Below are 13,509 nucleotides of genomic sequence, written 5' to 3'. Positions count from 1 at the left end.
GTCTGTATAGACCACATTTCTTTATAAACAAAAGTTGAGGCGAATAACTGATCTTTTGATAAAGCAGATTCCAATAGGGAATTATTTGCCTCCACTGTGATAGAAAAAAAAGGCTTAAATTCTATACTTCAAATTTACAACTATCCAGTGATTTAAACGGTTCCTTATTGAGGTCCTTTTTCCTGAGAACAGTTCCTTTTTCATACTTAAGATTATGGCTACTAGGCACTTTTTCTTAAGTTCAAAGGGAGGGTCCAAAATGATTTTCGACTGAAGTCGTTAAGTGAACGAACTGCTGAATCAGACTGACTAGACTTAACACAATGATCTTGTTTCATTGGATGCCATCAACTCAATTCCGACTCATGGCGACCCCCTGTGACAGAGTTCAACTGCCCCATAGGTTTTCCTACTCTGTCCTATAGGGTCACTATGGGTTGAAATCAACTCAATGGCAACTTTTTTTTTTTTTTTTTTAATCTTTAGGGGAGCAGACCATCAGGCCTTTCTCCCACGGAACCACCAGGTGGATTTGAACCCCCAACCTTTCAGTTATCACCCAAGTGATTAATCACTGGGCTACCAGGGCTTTTTAAGACAATGACAACAACTAAATAATAGAGTTATTTTGAACATGATATATGAACCAGCGTTTGGCACACTGCCTGCCTCAAACAAGTACTTGGTGAATTCAAATTACTAATAGTAGTTGTAGTAGTAATTTATGGTAATATTCCAACTACTTTATGTTTTCTAAACCAAGGTGAGGTGATTTTTGTTTTTATATATCTCTTGGACATCAGTCTCATTTTTAGTGTACTTCTCATTGAAAAAGTATCATGGATCAGATAGACACAAATGCCATTTATATAAAAATTATGCTCTTTTTTATGAGCATAAAAGCCTTATCCTCCAACGTTTGAAATCAATGATATAATTTTCTTATAGTGATGCCAGCAAGCAAGAGATGATGTCTGGTCTACCACTTTCCCAAATCTTGCCTCAAAACTCACTTTGCCCAGGAAGAGAGTAGGAAAATGTGGCTCTCTTTCTGATTTTTTTTTTTTTTTTTGCCACACAATGCTAGCATTTTTTGCTTAAATTTCATGTCAGGTTGTGTAAAAAGGAATAATGCTATATTCCTGTTGTTGTTGTTGTTGTTAGGTGCCATCGAGTTGGTTCTGACTCCATAGTGACCCTATGTACCACAGAACAAAAGACTGTCCGGTCCTGTGCTATCCTCACAATCATTGTTATGCTTAAGCCCATTGTTGGAGCCACTGTGTCAATCCATCTCATTGAGGGTCTTCCTCCTTTTTGCTGACACTCTACTTTACCAAGCATGATGTCCTTCTCCAGGGACTGATCCCTCCTGACAACATGTCCAAAGTATGTAAGACGCAGTCTCGCCATCCTTGCTACTAAGGAGCATTCTGGCTGTACTTCTTCCAAGACAGATTTGTTCACTCTTTTGGCAGTCCATGGTATCTTCAATATTTGTCTCCAATGCCACAATTCAAAGGCATCAATTTTCTTTGGTCTTCTTTATTCATTGTCCAGCTTTCAAATGCATAGGAGGCCATTGAAAACACCGTGGCTTGAGTCGGGTGCACCTTAGCCTTCGAGGTGATGCCTTTGCTTTTCAACACTTCAAAGAGATTCTTTGCAGCAGATTTACCCAAAGCAATGCATCTTTTGATATCTTGACTGCTACTTCCGTGGGTGTTGATTATGGATCCAAGTAAAATGAAATCCTTGACAACTTCAATCATTTCCCTGTTTATCATGATGTTTCTTACTCGTCCAGTTATGAGAATTTTTGTTTTCTTTATGTTGAGGTGTAATCCATACTGAAGGCTGTGGTCTTTGATCTTCATCAGGAATTGCTTCAAGTCCTCTTCACTTTCACCATGCAACGTTGTGTCATCTACATAAGGTACTCCCCTTTCACAGTTTCTGGACAGTGATTAAATTTTGAGTGACAATGATTAAATTTTTCATATTGTGTCAATATTTTCACTGTTTTTGTTCTAATCTTCACTTCCATTAATTAATCTCTTTGCCCCCCAGACTTCTTATCCTATGATTTAAAATAACTGTAGTCTTCTATAATTTTTTTTTTTTTTTTAAGTAACACAGTACTCAAGGGTGACAATCATTACTCTTTGGGCTAAAGTGTTACTTAGTTTATAGGTGACTTCAGGGACTATTTTCAATTTAAAGTTTAAAGAGCAACTCAGGGCCGTAGTATCAGGGACTCATCCAACCTCAATAGGTCCAGTAAGTCTGAGTTCTACTTCTCTACTTTTTGACTGCCCTGAATTTAAATGAAGATTTGAAAAACACATGTGCATACACACACACACACACACACACACAGAAGTAACTTGGCTTAAGTGCTTTTACTTTAGCAATAGACATTCTAGCACTTCTCCAACCAGAAGAGATCAAAGAGGTTCCCAGTCTTTTTAGGATTTGAGTCACACCATGCTCAACTAGTTACATATTACATATTTTAACTAGGAAAGTTCTATTTTTGTCTCTATGCATTGTTTCTGTCACATCAGTACTGGCATATGTCTTACATACATACATGTGTGGTCATTTTTCAAGTCAAATGCTTATTCAGTCCACAGGCATCTTAATGTGTCTGTGGATCATTACTTTCTCCAAACATTAGTTCTTTTCTACCTTTTCAAACTTGACCCTGCCCGTGGGTTCTCTGCCTAATGAAGAAGAACCGTTGAGTTGGAGCCAAGGAAAACAAAATGACCTCTCTCACAATTCAAGTTTCTTGGATGGGGAACTAATGTGTTAGTGGGTAATTGGACACCACATAGGATCAATTCACCATCAACTCTGTCCACTATTTGACCAAAAAAAAAAAAAAAAACTCTTCAACATCCATTTATATACACCGTAGATGATTCTGAGTCCATTATTTATAATATTTTAAGACTACAATAATTATAAGTTTAAACATAATTTGTAATAAAAAAAATTGTAATGGGACTGATTAAATATGCTAGAAAATAAGCCCCAGTGTTAACCCTGCCACGGAGAGTAGTTACTTCTAAGAAGTGAAGTTTACAATGAAAATGTTGTTGAAAAGATGTACGGGCGAGGGGTGTATGTGTATATGTGAGTATTGAAATAAAAGAAAACCTAGACTCACTGGCATCACCAGCAAAACAAGAAAGTCGAATGTGTCTTTGGAAGAGTTTGCTTAATCAGATGCTTAAAGTAAGACAAGTCTCTGCATGAAACTTGGAAATCTCCTAGGAGCAGCCAAATTCCACACTGAGACTCGACAGAGTTCTGGACTAGGCTGTATTTTGGAGAAGGAAAAGCGGGTGCTGAGAGCTAAGTAGCCAGTTACTCTTTATAGCCACATAAGGACTGAAGGCAAGTAGGTTCTTCCAACAAGTTATAATACGCGATCATTGGCTTTGCAGGGAATCTCACAAATGTATAACCTTCTGATTGCCTTTTTGATTGAAAGTTCCATCTGAGATCAGGACAGTGCAACCAGTAATAAGATTTCAAAAAATCCCATCACTGGCACTGTCGGAAAAGCTGAGCATGACTGAAATCCCATCATTGTCAGTCAAAAAGATAAGGTAAAAGTAGGCATCACAAAAAAGCTATATAAAAGCACAATTTAAGCATGAATATCAACATTGAGAAGAATGTGTGTGTGTGTCAATTAAGTTACTGGGGATCATTTATAGTTGCAATTTTTAATCTCTGGAATAGTGGCTCTTTGTTTTTTCTGAATCTAATACTGAATTTGAAGGCATTGGTTTCAGGGTAAAGGGTTTTAAATGCAGTATTTTCTTTGTGAAGAAAATAGTGGCTCATGGTACCTGATATTAGAATTAAATGCATCCCATTGTGGAGCTGGAATTAGATGTCTTTATATCATTGCCTCTTTCTATGGAGGAAATAATAGCTGATTTTGTTTTGCAGGAGGTACTTCACTACATATATTTAAGATTTTTGTTTCAATCCCAGCATACTTACATTTACTATGCAAAGTGTCTTTGAAAAAAGTTACCTATTTGGCCAAACAGTGTTGCATATATTGTTGTCATTGTTCTAGTTATTGCTTTTTATGTTGATTACAGAAGATAGATAATTCAATCATTAAAGTAGGCATATATTTTTATCAGTTTCTTTTCAGTCAGATCACATTTACAGATCACATGATATATTCTAGATAGTGAAGATTTTCTGGTTCTATTTTTTTTACCTAGTATTAAAGGAAGGCCATGTAATTAAAAAAAAAAAGAAAGAAAGAAAGAAAAAGAAAAAAATATATATATATATCCCCCGCCTTGATGGATTATCAAAGAACATGAAAGATGTTTACTACATTTATTGGGTGTAGGCCACCGTAGGCATTAGGTAACATAATTGGTATTGAAAGGTTAAATAAAATGACATCTCCAAATTGAGTCCCCTTATTTATAAAATGGAGCCAATGAATGTTACCTATAATAATTGTTAAAGCATTCTTTGCCTATGGTCATTTAACTAGTATTTAATTCTGGATTCAAACTTAGGTTGGTCTGACATTAACCAGTAGCCATCAAGTCAATTTTTACTCATGGCAACCCCATGTGTTTCAGAGTAGAACTGTGCTCCGTAGGGTTTCTAATGACTGACTTTTTCAGAAGTAAATCACCAGATTTTTCTTCCGAGGTACCTCTGGGTGCACTCAAACATCCAACCTTTCCGTTAACAGCTGAGCATGTTAACCATTTACACCACACAGAGACCCTGGCCTGACATTAACTACCCTTTATTTTCCACTAAACAATACTCTATAATTACAATCCAAGGCTTGTAATGACAAGAACTATACAGTGATATGGAAGATCTGAGGAGGAATAAGTGACTTCATCTGGGATGACTCATGGAGAATTCATGAAAAAGCTTACCAAAGGCAGAGGCAGTTCAAGATGATGGTGTAGTCAGACTCCTTATAACATCCCTCTTAAAGCAAAAACTAGAGAAAACAAGTGAATTGGATATAGATGACAACTTTGGAAACGTGAGCATCAAAGGCAAGGCTGACGAATTGGACTGAGTGCCAAGTGGAAGAAGAAACTGTAAAAATGGAAGATGCAGAGAATTATAGATCACTGGCACCCTGCCAGCCGAACCTGCACAGCATGGTCATATTGAGACAAAGCATGCAGTGTTCCCAGCCAAAACCCACACCACCTGGTGCAGCCAAGCAGGAGTGACTCTTCAACCATGCCCAGAGCCAGGCAGAAGTGTGCTTCCTGCCCTGCAAAGTTTAAGTGCACTCACCTCACCCACCGTGCCTCCCCAAGCTGCTCTGCTGGAAGCCCACAGACCTGTGCTGCCCTCTCCACATGATCACGGTCCAGCAGCACCCATCACCACCCCACCCCCGGATCCAGGGGTCCACAGACTGACAGTGCTCACCCCTTCACTCAGCTATTCATGCTGGGGACCTGCAGACTAGCAGCACCTGTCTCTCCACAGAGCTACCAATACCAGAGGCCCACAGAATGGCAATACCTGCTTCAATCTCCTCCCACCCATGCTGGTGGTCTACAGACCAGTGATGCTCACTGCTAAGCCTAGCAGCCCGAGCTGGGGCCTGCAGAGTGCCAGTGCCAGGGCTCACTTCTATTCCTGGCCACAAAAACTGACAGCATCCCATCTTCTGCCCAACCATCTGTACAAGGTGCCCAAAGACCTGCAGTACTTGCTCCTACACCCAGTCGTGCACCTCAGGGTGATGTCTGCTACTCTGTTCGGCCACTGGCACCAGAAGCCTGTGAACTGGAGATGCCTGCTCCAATGTCCAGCCACCCACACTGGAGGCCTGCAGACGAGCAGCACCCCCTACTCCTTCCAGCCTCCTGTGCCAGGGGCCTGAGGACCAGCAGCACAGCCTCCCCTGCATAGAGCTCTAATGGGTTGGGCAAGCCCTTCTAATAGGCACCTGAGGACTGATGGCATTCCCCCTGCCTCACTGTCCACATAGCCTCCCCTGAAACTAGAGGCAGTGTCTGCTCCAACCACTCATGTGCAGCCCTGTCTGCCCGGGACCATTGGTGAGAGTTACTGTACCATCCACTTGGTAACCAAATGACACAGGCATGCTTGTTCCAACCACCTGGCAACCAGCAGTGTGCGCACACAACATGAAACCTAGCAGCCAGTGAGAACACTCCATGAAGCCATGACCAGGTGGCAGACCAGACAGACACATCACTTCACTAGCAATACTACCTACATCCTCAGCTGCAGTACAAGACCAGTGAATGGAAACCCATACTCACGCACCCAGCCGCTGCCCCACCCCCCCAGGGGCAGGTGATGAAAGTGTCACTGCAGCTAGACTCATGACCAGAGTAGCACACACAATCCTCCTATTCAGATACATCAAAACAAACAATTAGGATGCAGAAAACAAACATACAATAATTACATAAATAAATACAATAACACCTTAATGCCTCGGAGGCAACAGACAATATCCAATCATATAAAGAAACAGGACAAGATGGCTCCAGCAAGTGACCAAAATGAAGAATCAGAAAACCATCCGGAGGAAGAAATGGCAATGGAACTACAAGACTAATATTTAGGGTTCTCCAAGAGATCAAGGAAAACACAGACAAAACCAAGGGAAAAAACAGACAAAATCAAAGAAAACATAGACAAAGCAATAGAAGAATTGAGGAAAACAGTGCAAGAACAAAATAGACAATTAGAAAACATGCAAAAATAGCAACTAGAAATCCAAAAGATTAACAATAAAATATCAGAAAGAGACAACTAATTAGAAGGACATAGGAGCAGAATTGAATCAATGGAAGACAGGATCTGCAAAATAGAGGACAAATCCCTTGACACCAATAGAGGACAAATCAGTAAAAAGAATGAAGGAAAATGAAGAAAGTCTAAGAAATACATGGGACTCTATCAAAAGCAAAATTTAACGTGATCAGAATTCCAGAACTGTAGGAGAAAAAATTGAAGAAAACAGAGAGAATTATTGAAATTTTGCTGGCAGAAAACTTCCTTACATCCTGACACACAAGAAAATATCTATCCAAGGAGTTCGATGAACTCCGTACAGAATAGGCCCCAAAAGAAAGTCACCAAGATACATCATAAACTTACCAAAACCAAACACAATGAAAGAATCCCTGGAGCAGCTTGGGAAAAACAAGAAGTCACCTACAAAGGAGAACCAATAAGGTTACGCTCTGATTACTTGGCAGAAACCATGCAGGCAAGAGGGTAAAGGGATGGCATATATAAAACCTTGAAAGAAAGAAAAAAAAAATGAATTGACAGCCAAGAATTGTATACTCAGCAAAAATGTCTCTCAGGTACAGTGGTGAAGTTAGGACATTTCCAGACAAACAAAAATTAAGGGAATTTGTAAAAACCACACCAACCTTACAAGAAACATTAAAGGGAGTCATTCAGACGAGAACTAATAATATCAAACAATAACCTGAGATTAGGACGCTGGACAACATCAGCCAGATACCAACTCTGAAAAAGAATTCTCAAAAATAAAACAAAGCTAAAAGACTGAATACAGGGACCTGGACACCTCAATCTGCAAATGATGAAAAAGTCAAAACAAAAGAGGGGAACAAACAGAGTAGTTATAGAACTTTCATACAAAGAGGAAGTCAAGGAGATATCAAGAAATAAAAGACTACTTTAAACTTAGGGAGATAAGGGTAGATTGCAAGATAATCACAAAGAAAGTTAACAAAACTAATCATCAAAATAAAAAAGAAGAAAAACATAAAGACTCAGTAAGCACAAAATCAACAACAACAAAATGAAAAGAAAATCCACAAAAAGAACTCAGCACAGAAAATAAGCAGAAGAAACTATCAACACCACATAAAAAAGCACCACAAAATGGCAGCAGTAAACTCATACCTATCGATAATCACGGAAAATGTAAATGACTTAAATGTACCAGTAAAGAGAAAGAAAGTGGCAGAATGGATAAAAAAACACAACCCATCAAAATGCTGTCTATAAGAGACACACCTTACACACAAAGACATATATAAACTAAAACAAAGAGAATGGAAAAAAAATATATCAAGCAAACAATAACCAAAAAAGAATACGAGTGGCAATATTAATCTCTGGTAAAATAGACTTTAAGGCACAATACACCATAAAAGATAATGACGAACATAAAGGATCAATCCACCAAGAGAACATAACCATAGTAAATATATAGGCACCCAATGACAGGGCTCCAAAATACATAAAACAAATTCTAACATCATTAAAAAGAGAAATAGACAGTTCCACAACAGTAGGAGACTTTAACACACTACTTTTGGTGAAGAACAGAAAAAACAGAAAGAAAGCCAACAATAATACAGAAGATCAAAACGCCACAATCAGTCAACTGAACCTCATAAACATATACAGAACCCTCTACCCAACAGCAGCAAAGTATACATTCCTTCAAACACACATGGATTATTCTCCAGAATAGACCACATTTTAGGCCACAAAGCAAGCCTCAATAAAATCCAAAATACCAAAGTAAAACAAAGCATTTTCTCTGATCACAATGCTATAAAAGTAGAAATCGATAACAGGAAAAGAAAGAAAAAAAATCAAATACAAAGAAACTGAATAACGTCTTGCTTAAAAACCACTCTGTAATAGAAGAAATTAGAGAGAAAAAAAATTCCTAGAATAAAATGAGCAAAACCTTTGGAACACAGCAAAAGCAGTGCTCAGAGGTCAATTTATAGCAATAAACACAAACACCAAAAAGAAGAAAGGGCCAAAATTAAAACATTAACCCTACAACTCAAACAAATAGAAAAAGAGCCACAAAAGAAGCCCGTGGTCACCAGAAGAAAGGGAATAATAAAGATTAAAAAAAAAAAATTAGAACAGAAAAAAAGTGAAATAGAGAACAGAAAAACAATAGAAAGAATCAATAAGACCAGAAGTTTGTTCTTTGAAAGAATCAATAAAATCTACAAACCCCTGGCCAAATTAACGAAAGAAAAGCAGGAGAAGAAGCAAATAACACAAATAAGAAATGAGATGGATGACATTACGACAGAACCAACTGAAATTAAAGTCATAACAAAATACTATGAAACATTGTATTCCAACAAACTTGAAAACCCAGAAGAAATGGATAAATTTCTAGAAACATAGTGTCTACCTAGACTAACACAAACTGAGGTAGAAAGACTAAACAGACCCATAATAAAAGAAGAAACTGAAGAGGTAATAAGAAAAAAGAAATCCCAATAACAACAACAAATACCCTGGCCTGGACAGTTTCACTGGACAATTCTACCAAACATTCAGAGAAGAGTTCACAGCAATGCTACTCAAACTACTTCAGAGCACGGAAAAGGAAAGAATAGCCCCAAATTCATTCTATGAAGCCAACATAACCCTGATACCAAAGCCAGGCAAAGGAACCACAAAGAAACAAAATTACAAATTAATATCCCTCATGAATATAGACTCAAAAATTCTTAACAAAATTCTAGCTAATATAATAATAATAAAAATAATAATACCACAAAAAAATAATATACCACAACCAAGTGGGATTCATACCAGGTATGCAAGGATTGTTCAACATTAGGAAATTGATCAACATAAGCTACCACATAAATAAAACACAGGAAAAGAATCACATGGTCATCTCAATCAATGAAGAAAAGGCAGAAAACACCCATTCCTGATAAAAGCTGTCAGCAAAATAGAATTATAAAGGAAATTCTCCCACATAATCAAAGGCATCTATACAAAACCAACAGGCAGCATTATTCCCAATGGAGAGAGACTGAAAGTATTACCCTTGAGAAGGGGAATCAGACAGGGCTGTCGTTTATTACCACTCTTAATCAACATTGTACTGGAATTTCTAGCTAGAGCAATAAAGCAAGAAAAGGAAATAAAGGGCACACAAATTGGTAAGGAAGAAGTAAAACTATCCCTATTTATAGATGATATGATCCTATATATAGAAAACCCCAAGGACGCAACAAGAAAAACACTGAAAGTAATAGAAGGATTCAGCAAAATCGCAAGATACTATCTTAACTTTACAGCTGCTAACCAAAGAGTTGGCAGTTTGAATCCGCCAGGCGCTCCTTGGAAACCCTAGGAGGCAGTCCTACTCTGTCCTATAGGGTTGCTATGAGTCGGAATCGACTCGACGGCACTGGGTTTTCTGGGTATCTTAACTTTAAAAAAATCAGTTGAATTCCTCTACACCAACAAAGAGAGCTTTGAAAAGGAAATCAGGAAAACAATACCATCCACAACAGCCTTCAAAAAGATAAAATACTTAGGAATAAATCTAACAAGGGTTGTAAAAGACTTATTCAAAGAAAACTACAAAACACTATTGCAAGAAATCAAAAAAGACTTTTATAAATGGATAAACAAACCATGCTCATGGATATGAACACTTGACATTGTGAAAATGTCAATACTACCCCAAGCAATCTATAGATATAATGCAATCCTGATTCAAATTCCAACAGCATTCTTTAAACAGCTGGACAAACTAATCACCAACTCTATATGGAAGGGAAAAAGTCCCCAGATAAGTAAAACATTATTGAAGAGTAGGAGGCCTCACACTACCTGATCCCAGGATCTACTATATAGCATTGGTAGTAAAAACAGACTAGTCCTGGTACAACAGCAGACACATAGACCAGTGGAACAGAATTGAGAACCCAAACTTAAATCCATCCACCTATGGACAGTGATCTTCATCAAAATGCTAAAGTCCATTAAATGCAGAAGAGACAGTCTTTTAACAAATGGTACCGACAAAACTGGATGTCTATCTGTAGAAAAATGGAACAGAAATCATATTTCACACCATACACAAAAGCTTACTAAAAAAAGATCAAAGACCTGAATATAAAACCTAAAACTATAAACAGCATGAAAGAAAAAATAGGGACAATATTAGGGGCCCAAATATATTGCATAAATAGAATACCAAACATAGCTAAAAAATGCACAAGCAGCAGATGAACTAGACAAATGGATCTCCTAAAAATTAAACACTTAGGCTCATCAAAAGACTTCTCCAAAAGAATAAAAAAAAAACCTACAAACTGGGGGAAAAAAATTGGCTACAACATATCTGACAAGAGTCTAATCTCTAAAATTCATAGATAACTTCAACACTTCAACAACAAAAAGACAAAAAATCTAATTAAAAAACGGGCAAATGATACGAACAGACACCTCACCAAAGAAGATATTCAGGTGACTAACAAACATACGAAGAAATGGTCATGATCGTTAGCCATTAAAAACCAAACCCAGTGCCGTCGAGTCGATTCCGACTCATAGCGACCCTATATGACAGAGTAGAACTACCCAGTAGAGTTTCCAAGGAGTGCCTGGCAGATTCAAACTGCCGACCCTTTGGTTAGCAGCCGTAGCACTTAACCACTATGCCACCAGGGTTTCCCGTTAGCCGTTAGAGAGATGCAAATCAAAACTACAAAGAGATACCATCTCACGCTGAAAATAACGGTGCTAATTAAAAAAATAAGAAAATAACAAATGCTGGTGAGGTTGTGGAGAGACTGGAAGTTTTATACACTGCTGGTAATAATGTAAAATGGTACAATCACTATGTAAAATGGCATGGTGCGTCCTTAAAAGGCTAGAAATAGAAATACCATATGATCCAGCAGTCCCATTCTTAAGTATATACTCTAAAGAAATAAGAGCAGTGACACTAATAGACATGCACACCCATGTTCACTGCAGCATTATTCACAACAGCAAAAAGATGGAAACAGCTTAAGTGCCCATCAAGGAGAGAATGGATAAACAAACCGTGGTTCTTAAAAAAAAAAAAGAAATTTTTTTTTTACACACCTTGAAATACTACACAACAATAAAGAATAATAATGAATTTGCAAAACATCTCACAACATGGATGAATTTGAAATAAGTCAATCACAAAAGGACAAATATTATATAAGACCACTATTATAAAAAAAATAAGAAAAATTTTACATGCAGAAAAAAGAAACTTTCTTTGATGGTTACAAGGGATGGAATGGGAGGGAGGGAAAATTACTAAATAGATAGAAGACGTGTTAATACTGGTGAAGGGAAAGGCAATACACAATATGGGGGAAGTCAGCACAACAGGACCAAGGCAAAAGAAGACACTGGGAAAGGAATGCAAGAACAAAGGACAACTACGGTAATTACTATGTTCTGCAACCAGTAGTATTAGCAAACAAGCTAACAATCTACACATGGATACGTAGGTAGATAGGTATGCTAAAAATGTGTGGGTGGGTGTAAGAGAGTACACCTACCTGCAGATACAGATTTGGTTGTGGATAGTTCTACATACATAATTGTAGGTACCGCATGTATATTAGTATAGACAATAGAACAAACAGGGGGCACAGTCATGGAAACTTCTTAGACATAAACACCTCACAGGACAAAGTTCCTAGGCTCAAAGGTGAAGGACCATAGACACTGGGACATCTATGTCAATTAGCACAACATAGTTCACAAAGAGGAAACTTTGGTGGCATAGTGGTTAAGAGCTAACCAAAAGGTTGGCAGTTCAAATCCACCAGGTGCTCCTTGCAAACCCTATGGGGCAGTTCTACTCTGTCCTTTAGAGTTGCTATGAGTCAGAATCGACTCAATGGCAACAGGCTTGGTTTTTCAAAATTTTTAGTTCATAAAGACAGTGTTCTGCATCCTACTTTGGTGAGTAGCATCTGGGGTTCTAAAAGCTTGCAAGCAACCATCTAAGATACAACTACTCATCTCTTCCAGTCCAGAGTAAAGGAGAGTGAAAAAAAAAAAAAATTCAAGTAAGCAGGTAGTCCAAAGGGCTAACGGACCACAAGAACCACAGCCTACAAACACCGAGACCAGAAGAACTAGATGAAGCCCAGCTACCACTACCAACCGCTCTAACTTGTACAACAACCGATGGCTCCTAGAGAGCAGGAGAAAAATGTCTATCAAAAAATCAAATTCACAAAAAAGACCAGACTTACTGGTTTGACAGAGACTGGAGGAACCTCGCGAGACTATGTCCCTAAGTCACAACTGCTGACCTGGAACAGAAGCCATTCCCGGAGACTGCCTTTCAGACAAATGATAGACAGGCCCATAAAATAAACAATAATACCTGAGAGAAATGAGTTCCTTAGAACAATCAATTGTACAAGATCAAAAGGACAACATTTGCCCAACAGCAAAGATGAGAAGGCAGGAAGGGGTAGAAAATCCAGATGAAAGGAAATGGGGAGCCCAGGGCAGAAATGGGAAGAGTGCTGACACATTGTGGGGAGTAAAACCAATGTTACGGAACACTTGATGTATAAGCTATCAAATGGAAAACTAATTTGCTCTGTAAATTTTCACCTAAAACACAATTAAAAAAAAAAAAGTCTCACTAAAAAAATGAGACCTGAAGAA

Source organism: Elephas maximus, chromosome 21, assembly GCF_024166365.1.
Source record: "Elephas maximus indicus isolate mEleMax1 chromosome 21, mEleMax1 primary haplotype, whole genome shotgun sequence".
Lineage (NCBI taxonomy): Eukaryota > Metazoa > Chordata > Mammalia > Proboscidea > Elephantidae > Elephas > Elephas maximus.
This window is presented reverse-complemented; position numbering follows the sequence as displayed.